Source organism: Arvicola amphibius, chromosome 3 (assembly GCF_903992535.2).
Source record: "Arvicola amphibius chromosome 3, mArvAmp1.2, whole genome shotgun sequence".
Lineage (NCBI taxonomy): Eukaryota > Metazoa > Chordata > Mammalia > Rodentia > Cricetidae > Arvicola > Arvicola amphibius.
Window position 1 is genome coordinate 55,585,970 of NC_052049.1, and position 23,898 is coordinate 55,609,867.

Below are 23,898 nucleotides of genomic sequence, written 5' to 3' on the forward strand. Positions count from 1 at the left end.
GGGAAGATGCCATGGTGAAGATGCCATGGGGAAGATGCCATGGGGAAGATGTCATGGTGAAGATGCCATGGGAAGATGCCATGGGGAAGATGCCATGGGGAAGATGCCATGGTGAAGATGCCATGGGGAAGATGCCTTGCTATAGTTTGTTTAGAGTTCCCAGCTGAGCCATGACTTCAGTTTACACTCTCTCTTCCCTTTAGGGAAGGCAGACTCTGCATAGCATTTCCAACAACTTCTTTCAAAACAAAGTTAGCAAACAAGGCGCTCATGCCAGGGCTCTAATGATGGTTTGGAGTCTTTTGTTTGTTTGTTCATTTGGGTCCTAAAGGTTGAAGCATCAGGAGCATTTCTGACAGCAGGTAACACCGCGGTGCATCTTAGCATGCAGGCAGCTCTGTCAGAGTGCTCAGATGCAGGGAACAATGCAGGATGTGTGGGTTGCTTCGGTTGTAGACTGGGCGCCTCAAAGTGCCAGGGACGTTAGCAAAGAAAGCTCTCTCTCATTTGGAATTTGTGAGTGGACGTGCCTGCTCATTCCTCCACCTGAAACTGAAGCTCCCTCTGCAGAAAGAATCCTTGAGTCATGGAAGTGAGGTTTGTGCAGCCAAAGTTACATACCCGAGAATGCTCTGGCAGTCATCGCTAAATATTTTCCTATTTACTGTGTAAATAGGCAGGGACTATCTCCAGGTGCAGGGTGAACAGAGGCTCAGTTAGGAGTGTCGAAGATGTGCTGATCTAAAGCTATTAAGATGGAATTTGTGTCCTACATGCTTGCGTTCCCTCCTCTGTTGTTAGTGTATATTTCCTCCCGGGAAAAGCAACCACTTCCCAGACAATAGCCTTCTGGAGCAATCTTTGGTTTATTAGATTTACAGTCTTAATTATGTGCCTGTGCTCAAGGATGATTTTGATCACAGTTCATACTACCCAGGTAAGGGTGGATTTGAGCAGTGAGTTCCCTGCCTAGGCTGGGCTCATTTCCTAGATAGCAAGGTTTGGATTCTTGACCAGGCTTGTGTTCCTGAGGGATCACGCTCTTTGAATAGACCACTGCTGCCTCTGTAAATCAAACCTTTGCATCCCTGTGGTTTAACATTTTTACCCACAAGCATTGAGGTTTTCACTCATTGTGGGCCCCTTAGGATTATCATAAAGGTTTTCAACACTCAACAGTTGCGCTCTGTCCCTTTGAGCACCACTGGGTCACTGGAAAGGTGTAGCATGGATGCTCGATGCCCAAAGCGCTCACTCCCTGGACATATGCACACAGAAGTTACCACTTCTGGAAATCTCATGAAAGCTGAGTCCTGCCTTGACTCATGTTCATGGGTATTTTTCCTGCCCATGCTGCTGAAGGATTATAAACCCCTTGAAGGACGAGAGGGAGTGTTTCTCATCTGGATAGATGAAAGCACCCAGCAATCTGGCAGACGCTTGGAAATCTCCATTGCGTTAGAAGAAGATTCAGTACTTCTTATCCACTGATTTAAACAAAGGCCTTGAAGGTGGCAGAATTGGTGGCGTTGGGAGTAATAGGAAGAAACTCCTCATACATATCATTTGTAAATGTTTTCCTAGAATTAGTATATCTTCAAAGAGAGTCAGCTATTGGCAGGAGCATTCTGCCTGTCACTGCAGTGATTTCTTTAGCTAATGGCTTTGTATTAGCAGTCAAGTTGGTAAAATGCTATACACATCCAGTGTAAAATTATGTGTGAGGCTAGCCCAGACTTCATACAAAGTCAACAGTGAGTACTTATTTTCAGAATTATTATTATTATGATTATTAATAGTAGTATTAGTATTTTGGTTTTTCGACACAGGGTTTCTCTGTATAACAGCCCTGGTGCCCTGGTTGTCCTGGAACTCACTCTGTAGACCAGCCTGGCCTAGAACTTGCAGAGATCCATCTGCCTCTGCTTCCAGAGTGCTGGAATTAAAGGCACGTGCCACCACTGCCCAGCTCAAAATTAATTTTTAAAACTTATTTTTTAAGCAGATGTCAAACCCTCAAACTGTATGTCTTAGTGTGATATCATATGCCATTCTGATACATGTGTGAGTAATACTGCATTTGCATCAGGTTACATATGCTTGTGTCCTCAATGTATTTCTTTGTAGCCAAACAGTCAAAATCTGTCTTAATTTTTTGTAAATATCCAGTGTTACTGCTATCTCAGTTGTCCTCCAGTGCAGTAGCGCACCTCTTGTTCTTAAGTAGTAGTTAAGAACTTAACTAGCAGTTAAGGACTTAACTAGTAGTTGTCTAGGCAGTACTGTCGTACACCACCCACCCTCAGAAAATCCATTCTTAGAAATTAAGACCAACTTTTTCTATTAGCTTCACTTTGCCAGAGGAAGTAACAGAGGCATTGTTGGCATTTAGCATCAATCCCACAGCTAGGGATTGATTTCCAGGGCTCCTCTTCTTCCCTCTGAGTCTCTGTTATTTTACTTTTCCTTCCTGCATTTGCATTCGAGGCTTTAGACTTGGTGCCACTCTGACCAGAGTATTTATCAGAATAGCTGGATGCCGGCGAAGACTCCACTCATGCGCTACTTGCTTTAAATACCCATGATGAAGGAGAGGGAGACAGGAGCCATAATTGAGAGCTAGATGTGGGACATCTGCACGGTAGCTAAGTAGCACTGATCCACTCTTAGTATTTTCTGTGGCTGCGAGGCTGTGATTTTTGTGGGTGTAAACAAGTGACCACACATGCTGAAAAGAGGGGCTTTGGATTACTAACGGGTAAACTTGTTTTCTTTGGAAGAAGTTTAAAAAATCTTCATTGTATCTAGTTATGGAAATGTGTCTCTGTTCGCTGGGCGTCTATGCTGTGCAGGTAAAAGTGTGCATCGCGCAGCTGTGGAGATCTTGTGAGTAGCGGTCGCTTGGCTGAGTATTGCAGGATGTTATCTCACTGGCCAGAATGAAACAGAAAATTAGTAATAAGACTAGCCTTCTCTGACAACAAGTTGCCAGCATCATATTGCAGTTATTAGGACAGGTTTGGCCAGTAAAAGGACAGAACCGGCTGCTGGTCACAGGCTGCTTACAGGAGAAAAGCCTTTAGGGAGAGTCTTCAGGCCACATGGCAGCTGCCAATCAAGGTCCCTTAATGTGGTACAAGAGCAACTATGACATCTCAAGGTTTTAGTAACACAAAGACAACTCATTCTTAATAAAAAGTAAGTTGATTTGGATTTTAAGGTCTATTTATAAAACAAAAAGTTTTAGGAATTAAAATAAAAATTTCTAAGGCTGAGAGAAGAGGATTATAAATTCAAGGCCAGCATGAACTACCTAATATGCCCGAGGCTAGCCCAACTAGTTCAACAGCTGCCTAGTCTTTATAATGAAAACCTTTATAGTTTTTAAAATTAGTAAATATAGTAAATGAACATAAACATAATATATAATAAATAAACGTACATATAAACTAGGATATATAATACAGGCCCAGGCTGAGACTGAAGTACAGACACCAAAGAACAGAATGCCCACTTTTCCTCCATTAATTTACAGCTAAGAAGTCTGGCTATCTCCTGCAAAACTTGTGGATTCAGCTTTCTCAAGTATGTACCTTGTGTACATCATTGATAAGAACCCTGTAGATGACCCTTTGGCCTTTGCCTAGGGAGGTGATCATTTAGCTTGTCTGTGTTGCTAACAGGGGCACTCAGCATTGTGCACACTTCCAGACTCCTGTTTGAAAATCCTGCCTGAAAGCAGGGTGTGTGTGATCTGGAACTGCGGGGAGCTGTTGGCTAAGGGTGAGCTGGGAGCTGACTTCTGTTCCTTGCAAGAGTTGGCAGGACTGTCTGATCACATCCCACAGCCCGAGGTTTTCTGGAATGATCTGAGGCCGATCTCCAGAGTAAAACTCTCATTTGCTGCTGAACTTTAAACACAATGAGCTGCTTCCTGTCTTTCAGTGGTGGGTGGGTGGGAGTGGGTGGGGGGTGGGGTGGTGGCCAGTGAGGTATTTGGGTGCAGGTGTTAATAGGTGTCATCCAGGTTGAAACAGGACAGCGTGGTTCACTACCTGCTGCTCTTCTGGTTCCTGGAGAGGGCCTGACCAACTCGTGCAAAGTGCTGTGTGTTGACCTGTGAACTTCTGTGGCTTCTTGCAGGTTCTGGTATTGGGTCAGTGGCTGCACACACAATAGCGGCATCTCGCAACTTGGCCTGTGAGCGTCCATCACTAGGCACCTAATTAATTGCTCAAACCTGTCAAAACATTCATTTTTTACATCATGACCACACATTTGTTGGTTAAAACTCGAGACAATCTCAGCCAAGCAGGACTGGCTCATCTCATGAGATGGAATACACAACCATTTAAACTATTTCATCAGTATGAATAGCTCTGGAGAATTTATCATCTTGAGGGAGAGAAGCAGGAGTCGGTGTGCCTGGGTACCATAATTGAACACAGCACAACAGATGCCCTGCACAGAGCCGGGAGCTACACAGCTGCTTGTCTTTGTCCAGTATGTTTGTCACCACAGCGTTGCTCTGCTCAAAACGGAAGCACACTGCCCACAGATGGCGCACTGCCCACAGATGGATTTCTTTCCAGCAGCTTCCACCATTGCAGTAAATAGAATGTTTCATTATCCTGAAGGAGAAATCCTTCCCCATCACCCTCTTTCCCCTGGATCTTCCCCCAGCCCTAGCAACCGCAAAGCTACTTTTGTCTCTATGGGTTGTCCTGTTTCATACAAATGTACCCGTGAAGATCGTGGCTCTTCATGAGTGACTTCACTCACTCTGCATAGTGCTTTTAAGATGCCTTCATGGGATCACATGAACCTTTGCTTTGTTCTTTTTCATGGCCAGATAATAGTCCGCTGTATAGATATACAATATAAAATATAAAATTTTGTTTATACATTCCTTAGTTGAGGACGTTTGGATTGTTTCCATTCTTTTAGCCACTGCCAATCATGCTTCCCCAAACACTGATGCTCTTCTCACAGACATGGGTTTTGTTTGTTTGGGCACCCGCCCAGCAGTAGAGTCTTTGTCTTCTGCAGTGTTTTATTTTCCTATGGGAACACGGTCTTTCTTCAGAGGGAGCGATCTTTCTGGAGGCAGGAATCATGGCCGGAGGGCTGGGTCTGCTTGATTATTCGAGGAGGAAATTCACTTTGCTTTCTTAGCTGTAGACTGAAATAGCTTTTATCAGGCCATCTTGCCAGCTCTTTTCAAATTGAAAATTTCCTGAGTGGTAACCAAAGTCTTTAAAGATATGAAAGGAAACATTTCCAGAAAGGCCTGATAACAGCCCGCCCCACCTAAGTCCCTGCTTCTGGGGCTGTTTTCCAGTTGGAAAACAACTTGAATTTTAATATTCACTTATTTTAGTTAAATTTTGTATGGTTTTAAGCAATAATAAATTGAACAAATAACCCCCAATCCCTGCTGGTGCTGCTGTTTGGAAAGAGCTACTCTGGGATTTGGCAAGTCTCCTACCCCATTGTCCTGTTCTTGGCTGCTCCATAGCTGTCTGAGCTGTGCCACACCCGTACCCAGCTTCCTCCCAGCGTCCTGTCCTGGGCACTCCTCCGGCTTGCATTGCATCCGTGGACTGCTTTTTGGTGAAAAGAGTGGAAAGGCTTTTGGCTTTAAGGCGTTTGGGAAGGATGCAGAAGTTTTGAAGGGGTTTCTAAATGTGGTGTGTAGAGCACTCAGTGGGGAGATTTGTACACAACAGACAGACGAGGGTGCAGCTGAGTTAGAAATCCAGTGATTTCCAGCCCCAAAGCGAGGAATCTACTTTTTCCTTGGAATCGGCTGACTTAACGACCACCAGAGTGTCTACTTCCTTCACATTGCTTAAAAAGTTTCTCACATGATTTCAAAATGGCCATGCCTTTTCAACCCCCACCACCAACCCCAGGATTTTTTCCTGTGCCTGCAGGAAAGATACCGTGAGTACCCTTTTCCTGCTTGGTGGCTTTCAAGTTCAGAAGTTCTGGAGTTTGCCTCAGTCTTTTTGGTTTTCTGAGAGAACTTCTGTGTGCAACGAAGTGATCCTTCAGCCCTAGCAAAATGCTCTGCTCCTCGAAGGGACAGGTCCCCAAGAAACCTTGAGTATCCAACTTTTGATGCTGTAGCAAGCTTTCTCATCAGATTATCTTTGGATCACCAACCCCCAAATAACGACATGGAGACTTAGTATTAAATATGAAAGCTTGGCCATTAGCTTAAGCTTGTCCTAGCTCTTGTAACTTAAATTAACCTGTTTATTAGTCTATGTTCTGTCATGGGGCTTGGTTACCTCTACTCAGTTCCATATGTCTGGCCTCTTCAGTGTCTCCCTTCTGTCTCCCTGCCTTTCTTCTTCCCATAATTGTTTCTCTCCTCAGAAATCCCACCTAGCTTCTCTGTTCAGCTATTGGCCATTCACTCTTTATTAAAGCAATCACAGTGACACATCTTCACACAGTGTAAACAAATCTTCCACAGCATACCAGATACCAGATTAACCCTCATACAATGCAACTTTTATTAGCCCATGGTTCCAGCTCAAAGAGTATAATAAATCATGTTGTCAACAAAATAAATTTATTTTATATTGTCTTTAACCTTTATTGTATGAAAATATTTGTGTCATGTGTGCACATGTGTAGACAGGTGCAATTGCATGTACAGGTGCCTCTGCTCATGAGTGTACATGTAGAAACTAGAGGTCAAAGTTGAATGTCTTTCTCAAGCACTCTCTACCTTATCTTTTGAGACATGGGTCCTCACTAGGCTGTTGGGCTAGAGGGGCTGTTCAGGGAGCCCAAAGGGAGCCACACCATCCCCTGTAGTGATATTTTGTTTGTGCTTTAACAAATAAAGCTTGCTTAAAGATCAGAGAAGCAGAACAGCCATCTGCTAGTTCTTACCTCTACAAGATCCTGAGACAGAATGGAGTATTCTATCTCTACAAGTCCTCAGACTGAATGCCATCTCTATGAAACCTCAGACTGAATCCTGAGCTCCTGTCTCCTCCTGCCTTATATTCCTCTCCCAGCCAATCACTTCCCATCTCCACCTCCCCAGTGCTGGGATTGAGGGTGTGAGCCACCACCCACTACCTGGCTCTGTTTTTCCTTTTAGACGGATTCAATCTCAAGTAGCCCAGGATGACCTTGAACTCACAGAGATATCTCTCTCTGCCTTGTTTCCTATGTGCTTGGGTTAGAGGTGGGCGCCACCACTGCCTGGCCTCTGTGGCTAATTAGTGTGGCTAGCTCCACACTCTGATCTTCAGGCAAGCGTTATTTGTTAGAGCACAAACAAAATATCACCAAATTCCCCAGTGTCTCTCTGTGCAGGGCTGGGATTACAGGTGCTGGAGATCTGAACCCAGGTGTGACGGAGCCATTCCTCCAGTCCCTAGTTTACTTTGTTTTCTGGTAATTCCTGCATCTCTGTGATAAGTAAATTGAGGCAAATTATATTCCTTTCGGGAGCGGTGGCTCTGTTGGACTTCTTGCTTTCCTTCAGCACTCTAGGCAATGGCCCAGCCAAACGATAAACAAATGGCAAGTTCTGTACCCCAAATACCTGATCCTGCAATTATGTGGAACTGCTTCAGTTGAGTTTGACATTGAAAGGGAAACTTTGTCTTAGTTGCTTTTCAATTGCTGGGACAAAACACTCTGACCAAGGCAATTCATAAAAGAAAGCATTTAACTGACGGCTGCTTTCAGTTTCAGAGGGTGAGTCCATGGTCGTTGTGGCAGAGATCATGGCAGTAGGTGGGGCACTGGGGTAGTAGCAGAGAGCGTATGTGCTGAGACAATAACTGTGAAGTGGGGAGAGAGACACACACACATAGAGAGAGAGAGTGTGCATGAAAGAGAGAGCTAGATCAAGAGCATGCACATGAGAAGGGGAGGAAGGAAGGGAGAGAGAGAGTTAATTAGAAATAGAGTGAGCTTTCAAAACCTCAAACCCAACTCCTAGTAGCACACCTCCTCTAACAAGGCCACACCCTCAATCCTTCCTAAACAATTCTACTAACTGGGGACCAAGCATTTTAATATGTGAGCTAAGGAGGCCATTCTAATTCAAACCACCACTAACTTCCTGTTTATCTGTCTCACCCCCTGTACCTGTAAAGTAGCAGGCTAGTGACAATGGCTCCACGAACATAAACTGTTACATGTAGGGAATCATTGAACCCAAACAGCTCTGTGGAGCAGGCAGGCATGACAGTGGCTGCATTTTCAGATGAGAAAAATGAAGCTGGGAGATTAAACATCAAGGGTGTATAAACTAAGATGGGGCACTAGTGGGGGGGCTTGAACCTGGGGTGACTGGTCTTAGGAACACATGCATGAACCACGAGGACCAGCTGCCCCTTGATGGCAGCTTACCTTGCTCACCTCACTGGGGTGTACACAAGACAAGATCAATCACATGTTTTCTGGAAGACAGTAGTTCCACACATTGTGGGGATGACCCTGTGAAAGCAAGAGACCTAAGTAGAGCAGGCAGTTCAGATACAGCTTTTCATTTGGGGGTGGGCATTGAGCCAAGGAGAAGGACTGGAGTTGGGGAAACTGGCCCTGGCAGTATCGTAAGAGTTCCAGATACTTCCAGAGCCCACACCTTGAGCATCAGCTTTCTGCCTCACAGATGCTGGGCTTTTCATACCTGGACCATCCTTCCTATCCAGGATGCTTCAGTCCTCTGGGCCCATTGTTTAGAAATGGTTTAAATGTGTATTGATCTGATTGTGCAGTGACCTTACATAGAACCATTGCCTCCATCTACAGAAAACATATTCTAGTGGGTTCCTGTAAACCAAGACTGCGCTTTAGTTTCCTGACAGCCCAGGCCCAAATAATCATTCAGAAACTCTATTAGTTACAACACTGTTTGGCCAATAATTTGGCCAAATAATTACAAATAAATACAATAATAATAGTATTCCTAGCTACTATTTCATCTTAAATTAATCCATTTCTATTCATCTGTGTATCACCATGACACTGTGGCCTACTGGTAAGGTTCTGGTGTTTTTCTCCTTCAGCAGCTACATGGTGTCTGCCTGACTCCGGCTACTCTCTCTATATATCTCTTTTTGGATTTTCTGCTTGGCTGTATTCTGCTAAGCCGTTGGCTGAAACAGCTTTATTCATCAACTAATAAAAGCAATGCATATACAGAAGAACATCACACACAAGGTTCCCACTAGTGGGTTCCCAAAGCAAGAATATGAATGGGACTGTTACACCATTCACAGGCAGAACAGAATTTAGAAATTTAGAAGACTTGATAAGTTTGATGTTTATTTCTGGACATACTTACTGTCTGATTCTGAGCCTGGACATACTTACTGTCTGATTCTGAGCCATTCATTACTGCTTCCTTGTGATCCATCCTAACTGGTTCCATAGAGTGAATCTTCATTTTGAATTCTGAATTTTGGGCTCATAACACTTAATAGCATTGCTGCATACTGTACAGAGCTTTCACAGTGGGGACTAGAGACTAGGGTGTGGGTGCCAAGAATGTCCATCATTCCCAGGCCTTTCAGCCAGAATCTGATATACTGGTGGGGAGAACTATCATACCTTTGAAGGATGATTTCCTCATCCGTAAGATAGACCATGATGGGAATTATAGGAAGCAGAGCAGGGTGAACCTCGGGAGAATGCTTGGCACACACTAAACACTGCATAGGTGGTAGTATTCTCACGCCTGGATATGTCGGTTTGCACATCATCAGCTGCTGCCCAGATGAACCATGCTCCACTGGGTTGACTGCAATGCCCGGCGCTGTTGTCCCAGATAGCGTTAACATTGTGGTCCGTGTGTTTTCCAACAGTTAATTATCACAATGATCAGATCAAACCTCATGTCACTTGTAGCAAACACAAGGTGCACGAACCTCTAAAGAAAATCTAAAAATAATCTAAGAAGTAACAGGTGCTTTGTGTTCACTGTGTATCCAAAACCAGATGAAAAGTTTGGTGTGCCAGATGTTACAGGGAGTAATTGTGTGCATGGAGCACATACATGACCTGACACTTGTAAAAATTGGTAATTAGTTGTAGATGCCTCTTTCACATCTTATCTGCTTTGCTTCCTCTTCTTTTTTCCTTTTACGGCCACCATCTCTTACATTACTACAGTGACCTGGCTCACCACTTACTCTCTATGCTAGAGGTCAAACCTAGGGCTTTGCGCATGCCAGGCAAGGGGTCCACCACTGAGGGATGTGGGCTAACCCTTAGTACATGTTTTAAAATAAGACACAATTTGAGAAAGGCTGAAATGATGATGCCTATATAATATGAGAACGATGGTACCAGAAAATCTCCTGGAATGATACATCTCAAAATTTCATAGTGGTTTTCTGCTGTTCGTGACAACACATACCTGTAACCTCAGGGCTTGTAAGGCAGAGGCAGGATGCTCAGCCGGGGTTACATTGGAGAGAGGGGATGGAGGAAGGGAGAGGGGGAAGAAAGAAGGAAGGGAGGGAGAGGGAGAGAGAGAGAGAGAGAGAGAGAGAGAGAGAGAGAGAGAGAGAGAGAGAGAGAGAGAGAGAGAGAGAGAGAGAGAGCGAGAGAGAACATGCTCTTTGAATGGTGAATTTCTCCCTTTGCTTTCTGTTGCTGTATTTATATGTATGCATGTATTATTGTTTTCTGTATTTATATATGTATGCATGTGTATCTATGCATTATTTTTTTTCATGGACAGAAAAACCACCAGCAACACAGTTTTCCATAAGAGGTAACTTAGTTCTTATTAGATGGAACTCAAGAGTCATGGTGTCTGGATTGTACTTTATAATGAGAGAGAATCAAGTGCAGGGCACAGAGCTGACTTGTTTGTTGTATATTCTCTATAATTGAGAGTATGGGTTAAGCACAATTAAAGACACATTGAGCTGGAGAGTTTGAGAAAGGTTTGGTTATGAAGATTTTTGGAGAAGACAATACGCATACGCTGTGTCAACTGTTTCCCCATCCCTGATGCTTTATGGTCTTAGCTGTTCTTATTGCTGGAATTGGAGACTGTCACATTCTTTTTGATGTCTGGCAGTCATAAGCTTTTGCCACCAGCAAATGAGAGAAAGCATAGCTTTTATACTGAAGATCTTAGAGAAAAGGGGCCCACAAGCACATTACTAGTTCGTGAGCCACACTGAAGCCCCCTAATCCTGCTCCTATGGTTTCTAGGTATCTGGCTCGCCCACTAGACGCCTTCCATGCTGCTTTATTTACATAGATGTGTCTCTGCTTATGAATAAGTGCATGTCAATAGCTCTCTTTTTCAAATTGCTATGCCTCAACCTCATATTTGTTTGTTCTGATCAGGAAAATGTCAAGAAGGCTCTGAGTGTTTTAAACAACTTTACTACATATTTATGTAATCTCTCTATATTTATGTCTTTAAAGTGTGCATATCTGTTATGACTACCTTGAAAACTGCATAAAAGATACAAATAAGGAGACAAAACTCCCAAGAAGTAGCTACTGTTAAATGTTTGGAATATCCTTTCCAATGTATTTTTTTTTTAATTTAGGATCCTTTTTATTTTTATACTCATGGCAAGATTTTACACTAATAGTCAGTTAAATAGTATAAATTTACATTAATAAGGAATGTTAAAGAATCTCAGTTAAAAAACCCACTTCTTCCTGTGATCCATAATCCCAACATTTACAGTGCAGGGAAGAAGGGAACTTGTGAGCGCATCCAAAACAAGATTTTCTCAAGAGAAATGACTTTAAAATTTCACAGTCTCTCTTCACACAGGATCAGTGGTGAGAGTATAATTTCTAATTCATCCTTTTCTGCTATAGATTCCTTTACTGTTTCCTATTCTTCCTCTGTGCCTGTATCCACCTCTTCCTCTTTGTCTTGCTCCATGTTTTCTGCTGTGTCTTGTGTCTTCAGGCTCTTCTTCCACCGTTGCTGCTGCTTCCTCTTCTTCTTCTTCTTCTTCTTCTTCTTCTTCTTCTTCTTCTTCTTCTTCTTCTTCTTCTTCTTCTTCTTCTTCTTCTTCTTCTTCTTCTTCTTCTTCTTCTTCTGCTGCTGCTGCTGCTGCTGCTGCTGCTGCTGCTGCTGCTGCTGCTGCTGCTGCTGCTGCTTCTGCTGCTGCTTCTGCTGCTGCTGCTTCTTCTGCTTCTGCTTCTCCTTCTTCTGGATTAATGTTTAAGCTGAGGCAAAGCATTCTATCTATTCTATCTCCTCATGCCTTGGTATCTGGTAGGAGATACCCTACTGAGGTGCTACTCTTTCAAACAAAACTACAGCAGGATTCAAGGCAGTCTCATCATCTGCATCTTCCTTAACCCACCGAAGGATGTCTCTGATCAGTGGATGTCTGGGATTAATGTCAAATGTTTCTTTTGATTGGCATAGTAGTTTCTAGAGATGTCCTTGCCTATTTGGTATGCTTGTATCCTCATAATCCTCTCCATGTTTCCAGACCATCCACACTGGCTAGCCACAAGAACGTAGGGAGAGTCTGAGATGTTGCGATACCATGGCCTTTTCCATCTTGTCCTTAAGAGCCTTGTCTTTCACCCAGTTGAGCAGAGGCTCAAATTCCTTCTCTGTTGCGTCCCAATTTCCCTTAGTTCTCTCACTCTCATCAAACCACTCTTTCCTTGACAATATTCTGGAGCCTCTTCCCATCAACTTCAGTAAGGGCCCAAATGCAGAATTCACCCACAGGCTCTGTGAGGTAAATACTTCATAGCCTTTTTCAGAAGTCTCTCAAAAAATGGGGAGATTCAGTCTCTTCTGCTTGACCCAGCCATGAAGCATATATTGTCTGTTTTTTTTCCTTTGTTCTTCCTACATACTTGTCTAAACTCTTAATGTCAGTTGGATGGTGAGAAGACTGGGGCCTAAGAAGTTTAGCCAGTCATGCCTGATTTGAATGGTCTTCAGTCCTATCAAGCCTTATATTGGTGCTAAACTCATTCCAGAAAGTGTCATTGTACTTCCCATCTTCCAGATCATGTGCAGAGTTTTATGTAAAAACTTCTTCTTTGTCACCTTGAGCAATTTATGTTACTGAACAACAGTTTACACAGTTCTCCTGAGAAACATGGAGGGGGAGATCCTCCGAATGCACACCTTTGGCAGAATTAAGGCACTTGGGCATCACATCATAGAAGTCATCTGTGATGAATGTTCAGCTATGCACAGCTTGATGTAACTGCTCTTCCTGGATCCATATTCATCAAATAGAGCATGAGGAGCAGACATGGGCACAAATAAAACTGATTTGAAGGCAACTTTGCCCTTCTGCGGTAAAGTAGATATAAACTATGGGTCATCAGTTTCCTTTGAAAACAATTTGTAGAAAGACTTGTATTCATCTTCCATTTGGATGGTCTCTGCCATGTTGGTTTGGTATCATTCATAATTTCCCAATCCCATCCCATGCAGGTTTCTCAGCTTTCTCTTCCTCCTCCTCTACTGCAGCTTCCACATCCAATTCTTTGTGCTGCCTCAACTTCTGCCTTGGGCTCATTGATGGTCTCAGTCTTGCTATTCTACCATGTACATGGGGAAGTTGAGGAACTGAGAATAACTTTGGAGGAGATTTTTAATTTTATCCAATTCAAGATAATCAGATGCTTCTTTTGAGATAAGAACAATTGTGTTCCCTGTCCTTGTGTGTGTCCTCTTGGACCAGCAGTGACAGAGATTGACTATAACCCAACTCCCAGATGTGATAGGTGTCATTGTTGGGTTTAGAGGTGACAGTGACCTTATCCGGTACAAGAAAAGCAGAATAAAAACTGACACCAAACCATGGAAAGTTCTGTGTTCTACGTTGTAATTTGTCATTTGGCTTTGTGCTCTGTCTGCTTTCATTGTCTCATGGATATGACAGATGTAGGCTGGGGTTAGTTGTCAGCTACTTGCCTCATGACTTCTCCTCACTGTGTTTTCACCCTTGCTTATGAAGTCATTCATCCTTCAACTGCCTAAACTGTATGTAAAATGTATCCTCCTGTGCTGGGCAGGAGCTAACATGTGCCAATGCACTCATTTATAAATGGGTTTTAAGTGTGTTTAAAATGGGTAATATTCTTAGGATAATTATCAAGGATTTTAGGGAGGGTGAGATGATGGTGTGTGGCTTTAGTTCAGGCTGCTTGGGAGGCTGAGGCGGAAAGATCTCTTGAGCCCAAGTGTTTAAGGATGGCCTAAGTAACATCAAGCCCCACCATAAAGGAAAACTAGGGGCACATTTACTAATTTTTTGGGGGGTTCAAGACAGAGTTTCTCTGTAGCTTTGGAGCCTGTCCTGGAACTAGCTCTTGTGGACCAGGCTGGCCTTGAACTCACAGAGATCTGCCTGCCTCTGCCTCCCAAGTGCTGAGATTAAAGGTGTGCACCACCACCGCCTGGCAATTTTACTAATTTAATTTCTTCAAGCATTGTAGTTTAAATGCCTCACAGTTTCTTTCAATTGTCCCCATTAGTGAACATTTTTTATTATAGTAATAATGCCATGATTGTTTAGGTAAGTCTTAATATTAATTTCCAGTTATTTCAGTATTGACCCCTGAATAAAATGAAAATATATTACAGTCTGTGCTAAAAATTGCTTCCATTTCATAAAGATTAGACCACTATATTATGACACTGTTCAACTATAGGTTTTAGTTTTTAAAAGTTGCAATTTGATTAAATGGTCTTAATTTACAAATGCATCCTTTTCTTTCCGTTTTCCTCTCTCCCTCCCTCTCTCCCTCCTTTTCTCCCTCTGTCCCTCCCATTCTTCCTCCATCTCTTCCTCCTCCTACTTTTCTTCCTCTTCATGCCCACCTTTTGGCTAAGGATCAAAGTTTAAGGATGTGTAAGGTCTTACACATCTTACACATACTCAGTTAATTCTTTTACATTATCTATTTGTTTTAAAGGAGTCTTTCTATCATTTTTATAATTTAACAAATTGAAATTCTGGTTAAAAGTCTTCAGTGATGTTTCCCAATTAATTCGATAACTTTACCAGATGATTTACAACTTAAACCAGGCAAATTATAAAGTATGTTGCCTCTTAAAAGGCACTACCTACCCATGGGGTTTGAGAGATGGTGGCTTGGTGAGTAAGAGCACTTGCTGGTTTTGGAGAGGACCCACTTCTACTCCCAGCACACACATTAACTCAATTTCCAGGGCATCCAATGCCTTTCTGGGCTCTGTATGCACCTACACTTCTGTGGTACATAAATAGGCACCCTGGTACACACACACACACACACACACACACACACATTTAAAAAACAGAGACACGACTTCTTAATTTAGGCTTGCATTTTCTTTTATTTCCGTCTGGGAAGGCATTATATAGTGAAAACTGGAGCATTAAAAAACAAAGACAGAAATATCGTCTAGCCATTATTTTACATATATTTTTGTATTTTAATGTATCCACTATTGTATACCATAAGGATATGATTCTAAATAATGTCTGGGGCACTGAAGGATTTTGGTAATATGGGATCATAGAGGCCATCTGATTTTGTTTTTTTAAGCTCAGGGAATCCCTTAGAAATGGAGAGTAGCTAGCTCAGTTAGATATCTCAGTGGATAAGGGTACTTGCCAAATTGGTACAAACCCAATTACCCGGGTTTGATTCCTGAGGCTCACATGATGGAAGTAGAGAATCAACTCCTGAAAGTTGTCCTCTGACTTCTACATGCATATGGGAGCACATGTAGCCCCCCCTCCAACTAAATAAATAGAATAGTCAACTGCTCAAGACATTCTGTTTTCAGAAAGGTATTTGAAATCTCCAATTTAAAGTCACACAATTAGAGAATAAAGATGGAGTCTGTACTCTAGTCCATATTTATCCTCCCCACTTTTTGGCACTATCCTCATTCTTATTTGATACAGCACCTCGCGTTTGTTTTCAGCAACACTTGCTAAGTTGTCCCTCTGCTAAGTGGCACTAACTGCCGCAGGTGTTAAGAGCATATGTTCTTATTGCACTTGGTTTATCCTCCGCAACTGAGAATATGGTTTGATAAGTTGAAATAAGACCACAAATATGTGAAAGTATTTGATGATTTCCCCCTTTAGACAAGTGAACTTAGAGGTTCCAGACCAACAAAGAATAACCCAGGCTTATCTGGACCTTGAACTAATGACAGAAAAGAGACAGTGATGACTGAACTCACAAGTCTATTCTATCAGTAGCTCTGAGGTTGACCAGATGTCTCTTTCTAAATAAATCAATGAAAGTTCCGGAGATGAGTGAAACTTATCACATAGGTCAGTTGTTATCTATCTTCTTGTCCCTGTCTGAAGTGGTAATAGAGGAGAAAGATAGGAGCTTGTATGAGAATTTACCAAGGTATGAAAGGCCAAGATGATGGCCTAAGCTACTGAACATTGCACTGTTATTTCCATACATTTTAGTAGGCTGCGAGCTCAGATCCTCAGTCGAAAGTTTCTCTGTTCTAACATTTACATAATAGTATTTCAAGGCTTGGAAGAACAACTGAATACATCAAGAGCTTTTAGCCATTCTTACAGTGATAGGTTTTCTGACCTCTTATTATCCTGTTCACTCTCCAGTGAACACAATTTAATTTGATTCAGTTGTCTGAGATTTAGCAGCTAGACTGGATTGATTTTTCCACTTGCAGTAGAAACCACTACAGGGGGGCAATTAAATGCTTTCTTAAATTGGGTGTTAAGTTGACATTCTAACCACTAAACTATGTTTTCTAAACAATCATATTTCAGGGAGTTTGTAAAGGCTGACACTGCTGCATGGTGTGGAGTTTATGTATGATAATACTTGGCTTTAACTATATTTTCAAATTTCTAAATTATGGCAGAGGGACCAATCAGAGGTCACAGTGTAACACCATGGAGTCTGCTGCTAGGTTTGACACCCAAGGGACTTATGGTGCATGAGGTCTGAGATCCACATCTATAGCGTTTGTATCCCAGGGAGGCCAGATGACCCTTCCTTCCTTCTTTTCTAGCAGTGCTGGGGATTGAACTTAGAGCCTTGTACATGCTAATCAAGCATTCTACAGCTGCACCTGATCCCCAGATGGAGTTTTCTCTCTCTCTCTCTCTCTCTTTCCTCTCTCTCCCCACTCCTTGACCCCCTCTTTTAACAAGACCTCCTTGTATAGCCCAGGCTGGCCTTGAACTCATTACACAGCCTAGATTAACCTCAAACTTGAGATCTTCCCATCAGCCTTTGAGAGCCGTTGACTACATTTGTACTATCATCCGCAAGGCTACAGAGGAGACTTTGCATGAGTTGCTGAAATAAGTAATTTGCTGGCAGTGTTTGATCTAACCCAGCTTTGGGAAGTGGAAGTGGCTCTTCACTGCTTCTCCCATCACGTCCTGCCTGCACGATGGTTTAACCTTTGCATGTACCCTGCTAATGGGATTGCCTGGCTGTCTTTAAAGGTGCCTTTTAATTGGGCTCCCAAGCAGCAACTGCTTTGGGGGCACCATACAACTCCTAGATAGACCAGGCCAGGTCACTGAGTGCTTCTCCTGGTTTGGGCATCGAGTTCAGACAGAAGTCAACCTTTGCATAATCATTACCCTTTTGAACCACCAATTTGTTATTTTTCCGGAGTTTCCACTCCTCTTCTCTTAAATTTGAATGGAGTTTCGTTAGATCTAATGTTAAATCCAGCGTTGCCCCTGCTCAGAGGCCTGTTTATCAGGTTGTCACTCTCGAGTCTAAGGCACGCCACTCTCTGCCTGCCCCAGTGTTTATGGACAGACCCAGCTGCCCTGTGGAGGATACGGGACTGTCCCTGGGGAAGCACAGTGGACTTTTGTCCCAGGCATGGTGCAGAATCCTCAGCCCTCAATGATGTGCACAGAGATGTAGTCAATCTTTAATTAGCCATTTTTTAATTTTTCCTTTTAGATAAAATTAGACAAGTCCATCTCTAGGACTGGAGGCTAATGAGATCTTTGAACTGATGGTTTCAGTTTGAAAAAGGCAAAAGAATGAATTTGGATCACACTGGATGAGCAGATCGGGCACAAGGGGAGGCAGGCTAGCAGAGAGCCGGTTTTATTTTTAGGTCTCTCTTTTAGAGCAGTTTTGCTGGGCCCCATGATAAATCCTTGCATATGCCCAGCTCATTTTCTGACGATTCTAATATCACACAAAGTCCTCCAGTCACAGTTCCTTCCCAGACAGTCTCTGCTGGTAATTAGTATTGTGGCCACAGATGGCCCGGTGTAACGGGAAAGCTGCCCCGTGACTGGGCTGGAGCTCAGGGAAGGGAGGCAGGCACCTGCTGTGCCTCAGTCCCTGGTGACCCTGTCTTACTCTCCCTCACCCCCACTGTGGGAGTGACCCCTGGGTTCCACAGCAGTGGACGCCCATCCAAGAGTAGGAAATGCATCTAGATTCCTCCAGGGGAACTGGATCCTGTGATTCCCCTTTCTGGGCCTGTGGCACCAGACAGGAACCAGACGTCTTTGTGTTACAAGCCGCTGGTATGCCTGGGCTGACCTTGCTGGTTCTAGGCAAGCTCAGTCCAGCACACGAAGCTGTGGCCAGTTCCTGGCTAAAGTAGACACCATCCTTTTCTTGGCCTTTGGTTGGGAGTGCACTCCCCAAATGAGTGTTCTGTTTTCAACCTCCTGGCTTCAACAATAGAGCCTAAACTGGCCAAACACCAAGTTGGGAAAGAAAACACAGGAACTTGTGTGAATAGGTTGCTGGGAGCCACCTCACAAGCCCGAGGCCAGGAGAATGTTTCACTCTCTGTCCCAAAGGAGATGACAAGGGGAACCTCAGCACACATAGGTCCCTGGGGGAAGGGAATCCCAGATTGTCCAGAATCTGGCAGATTCCAGTGTAATCCCTCTATGACCATAAGTGAACAAGGGTCATAGCTGATTCTTGGCTACCTCCTTTCTGAGCTGGACAAACAGTTCCAAGCCTCACTTGGTCATGTGGGCTTTGGTTTCTGCCTGTTGTCTTGAGGCAGCAGCTGAACCTAAAATAAAGACACCACATCACAGCATTCAGAAATATTGGGAAGCCGTTGTTATATAACTGTCATGTTCAAAATATGGATGGGAACTGTTGCTCGTGGCTGCAGCGGTGCTGTGGAAAGGGCTTTGGAAACATTTGTGTCTCACATTGGCTGGAACTGGAGGTCTCTGCCCCTCCAAGCAAGTTTCTCTACCCTGTTAAACAGCCTTCCTTGCTGCCCCCTGCCTTCTCCCCCTCCCCCGCACCCCCTGTTCCTTTCATTCTTCTGTTTCTTTTTTTGCTTAGACCGATATTCTGTCTCCTGGTCATTGAAGGAGATATATTATTTTCTTTGTAAGTTTTCTTACAGGGTGGTCTTACAGGGGCTTCAAACTGCTTTCCAATGTAACTGTCCAGAAGACTTTTTCTTTTATTTTCTCAGACTTTCTTTGCTTTCATATTTAATTATCTCTCTCTTCTGTCTCTCTTTTTCTGTGTCTGTGTATGTGAGTGCATTTATGTGACTCTGTGTGTGTGTGTGTGTGTGTGTGTGTGTGTGTGAGCACGCATACACACATGAGTACAGTTGCCCACGGAGGTCAGAAGCATCATATTCCCTGAAGCTGGAGTTCTGGACAGTTATGAGCTATGCAATGTGTTTCCTGGGATTCGAACTCAGGTCATCTGCAAGCGGAGTAGGTAGTCTTAACCACTGAGCCATTTATTCATCTTTCACACTCATGATAGTCTTTTGTCTCCTCCCTCAAACTCTGGAGAAGGCAGTGCTCTGTGTCCTAGCTTGGGGTTCTCCATATACCCATATTAGAGTGTTTGATGTATACCATGGAACTCGTGACCTCAAGTATGTCCATTCCTCTCTCAACACACCCAATGTGCATGCAAATATAAGAGAATCAAGTAGTGGGAAGCACAGTGTTGAAGGGGAGAGAAGGCTTGAAAAGAGTGGCGGGCAAATACCCAAGTAGCTGTCACTACAGGCAGCATTGGCAGCAAGGCCAGTGGGAGCAGGAATCCAGGAGAGGAGTAAGTGCTGCAGCGGAGAGGATGGTTTGAGAGGCTGTGTTTCTTTAAGGGTTTGAAGACCAGTGGTAGAGGGCAGATGGAGTTAACATTTTTGTCCTAGAAACTAGGACCCCCATCAATAATTGTCAGCAAAGAACAGCTCTAAAAGAAAACCAGCTTATTGAAGCTGGAAAATTGTGGGAAAAGATACGAATGGATGGGAGTAACTAGAAACTGGCAAAGCAGAGTAGCCAGGCCTGGGTGTGAGCCTCCTTTGTTCTTGCTGCTACTTCTCTCACTTAAACAAAACCAAACCAAACCGAGATAGGCATCCTCTCCAGCATTGGCTGTTTTACAGGACACAACTCAGTTGTTTTGAATTTATTCACAAGACTGTGAGACCACCAGCACTATCTGATATCAGATCATCTCATTGACCAAAAGAAAATGCAGTAATTTTGAATAGCAATGCAATACGTTTGTCAAAACCCCGTCTTTCAGCACAAAGAGCAAACCGTAGCTGGAACTAGGTTAGTACTAACACACAGCACTGTGAATATTCCCCACATGTACAGGATGGGAGTTTTCTCTGCTGTGATGCTAGAGTCCAGTCATCTCCGAGCTTCTCTGACAAGGAAGCCCACTAGTTAATAAACAAACGATAAACTCTCTTAGCACGCCGGTAGTCCCCTCCACTACCCTGTCCCTCATCCCCTGCAAACACTTATTTGCTTCCCCTCTCTCACATGGCCCGTTTTAGAAGCATGGATGTAGTTAGTTTTGGTAGTTACCCTTAGGAGATTGTAGAAAGTTTATACATTAGAAACCACAGCTCTGTGTTTCCTGTCTGCCTCTTCTGTAAACATCCATGAACCATAAAAACCAAGATGGTGCAGGTAGTCATGAAAGCATTGACGGTAAATAAAAAGTATAAAAACCACTTTCTGCTGTGCAAAGCCAAGGCATAGCCTGTCACTCCACAGGCAGAGGAGCCCAGACTTGGACAACGGTGGAGGGCAGACCTCTGGACCACATTTGGAGAATGACTAGGATTCAGGCTAGAGCCTGGGACAGGGACTGTGAGTGGATGCTCTGGAGCCCCACACAGGGTTCCCAATCTGCAGTAGCTGAGATGGCAGAGGACGCTATAGGGAAGAGCTCTGGGGAAGGGGCCAGTGGCCTGTCAGCAGCATTGGTGACATCACCACAAGAAGGGAAACTTGAGCTGCTCACTAAAGCACCAATTCTGGGCTGGGATTAATTAATTTATTTTTTAATTAAAAAAGTGAAACAAAACCTTTTTATATAATAGGTACTGATTGCGTTCTTGCCATCTCCCAGCTCCTCCCAGATTCTCTCCACCACCCTCTTCCCACCCAAGTTCATGTTCTCTGTCTCCAGCAAACAAACAAACCCTTAAAATGAAAAGCAAAACAAACAAAAACCCAATAAGACAACATATGCCAAAATAAATCAAAACAAAACAAAACATCTCTCTCTCTCTCTCTCTCTCTCTCTCTCTCTCTCTCTCTCTCTCTCACACACACACACACACACACACACACACACACACACACAAAACCATGGAGTTCCTTTTGTGTTGCCCAACTACTTCTGAGCATTAGGCCTGCCCTGGAGTGCGGCTAACATACCCATTGACATTCTATTAGGGAAAATTGAGGTTTCCCTTTTCCAGGAGAATCAGTTGCAAAAGGCATCTTGGCTAGAAGTGAGACTTAGTGCTCACTTTCCCTTCTCAGTGCTGAGACCCTTTAACCTGTGCAGCTCCTATGGATACTCCCACAGTCTCCGTAAATTCTTACATCATCAATTCTATTGTATCTGGAAGACACAATTGTGAAGGCTATTGGTTTTTCTCCACAACTTGATGGTGAGGCCCCCTTGCTGATCATACGTCTTGTTAGTGTTTTTATAGCTGGCATGAGACACCATGAAGAGAAAGCAAGTTGGGGATGAAAGGGTTTATTTGGCTCACACTTCCACATCACTTTTTGTTATCACAGGGAGTCAGGACAGGAACTCAAACAGGGCAGGAACCTGGAGGCAGGAACTGATGCAGAGGCCATGGAGGGGTGCTGCTTACTGGCTTGCTCCTCACGGCTTTCTCAGTCTGCTTTCTTATAGAATGCAAGACCACCAGCATTGAAGTGGCACCACCCACAGTGGGCTGGGTTCTTCCACATCAATCACTAATTAAGAAAATGTCCTACAGGCTTGCCTACAGCTGGATCTTCTAGAGGCATTTTCTTAGTCTAGTCTCCCTCCTCTCTGATGACTCTAGACTGTGTCAAATTGGCATAGAATTGGCTATTACAACACACTTACTTAGGTTGTTGAACATGAAGAAGTTGAGCTTGTCCTCTGCTAGAGGCTTCATCCCTCCTGACCAGCATTCTTGGCATTGGAAGGTACTGTGCCTGCTGCTGGAGGAAAATGGTAACCATCAACAACACTGTGCACACACAACAATGACTGTGTGCACAGTCATTGTCTGCAAAATATACCAGTGCAATAGTGACACAAATGTCATGAGAGTGACCAGCCACTTTTTGATTGGATGTAAGGACAATTCCATGACATGAAACCCAGACCTGATACTGCTGAAGTAGCCAATAACCTGAGAATACATAGGCCATAGGCCTAGGGCGAGAATCTATGCTGTTATTCTGATAAAGGAACGTAGCAATACTGATGACATACTGATCTATCCCCTTAGGTCAATGATCTGGGGTTTTGAGAGGCTAGAGGGGATGAAGGGGAGGACCCTGAAAAAAATCCTTGTGTTGTTCCTTTATAGGGACGCACATCTTCCTTGGCCCTGGGAAACAGGGATTTGTTTTCTGCTACCTTTTCAGTAGTAGCACAGAAAGGAAATTATAGAGCATGAAACTTGAAAAAATATTTCTTTTTATTTTAAGTGTGTGTGCATGTGTGCACACGTAGAGGTGCCTCAGAGGCCAGAAGAGGGCGGCGTTCTCACTGGAATGTGAGTTCAAGGCAGTTTAGAGCCACTTGGCATGAGTGCTGGGAAGAGAGTCAGATCCCCTGCAGGAACAGAGAGGAATATTAACCACTGTGTTGGCTCTCTAGCCCTCTGGATTGTCACCTTTTGAGGCTGACTTTTTAACATTGCTTAGTACTTTTGAGAGGCATTCAAGTTGCTGGCTTCATCAAGAACTGTTCCTTTTTACTGACTTTGACTACTTACTTGCTAGAGGAGCTTTGCACTGTTTCCAGTCTGGGGTGATGATAAAGAAAGTTCAGATGGGATGAGTAATTTTGCTCCTGATAAATCATTCCTTTCTTTCTTCTTCTATCCAACAAGAAATTAGATTACACTCAATCAAAAAGAAATTCTGATTATGACTTACCTCCAGGACAGCAATTATATTTCCTTCCCATGGTAAATAGAATTTGGCTGTCATACAAGGGCTTAAGCCACTGATGATGCTGGCTAAGGCTGCAGAAGAGGCAATAGCAACAATTAGATGCAATTAAAGACATAGCATGTCCCAGAATGGAGCCTAGATAGAGACTAGGCCAGGTAATAGAATCAGCTGGTTAAGTGGTGTAGACTCCTAGTTCCTGCTGCTTTAGCAAACTCTGCATAAAGAAAACTTCTGGATCCGTTTTTGTGTTAGCTTTAACTTTTTTATCTTCATTGGCCAATTGGTACAATGTTCTTTTTGTTCTTATATAAACGTATGCAGTGCAGTAGGGCTGTGGGCTGAGTGCTACTCAGGGGTGCTAAGACGCTCTCTGTATTACTGCCAAGGTGCAAAGATGTTTCTGGCTGGACCAGGCATGATATTACATTTTGAAATATGATTTACATCATGCTGGTAGATTTTGTAAGCTCATACCTCTCGT

The 23,898-nt window shown here is 43.5% G+C and overlaps 1 protein-coding gene across 3 annotated transcripts in view; it reads left to right on the forward strand.

Annotated features, from left to right (window-relative positions):
• Rasgrf2 (Ras protein specific guanine nucleotide releasing factor 2) overlaps positions 1 to 23,898 on the forward strand; it is a 214,846-nt gene that overhangs the window by 29,758 nt on the left and 161,190 nt on the right. The window lies entirely within an intron of this gene.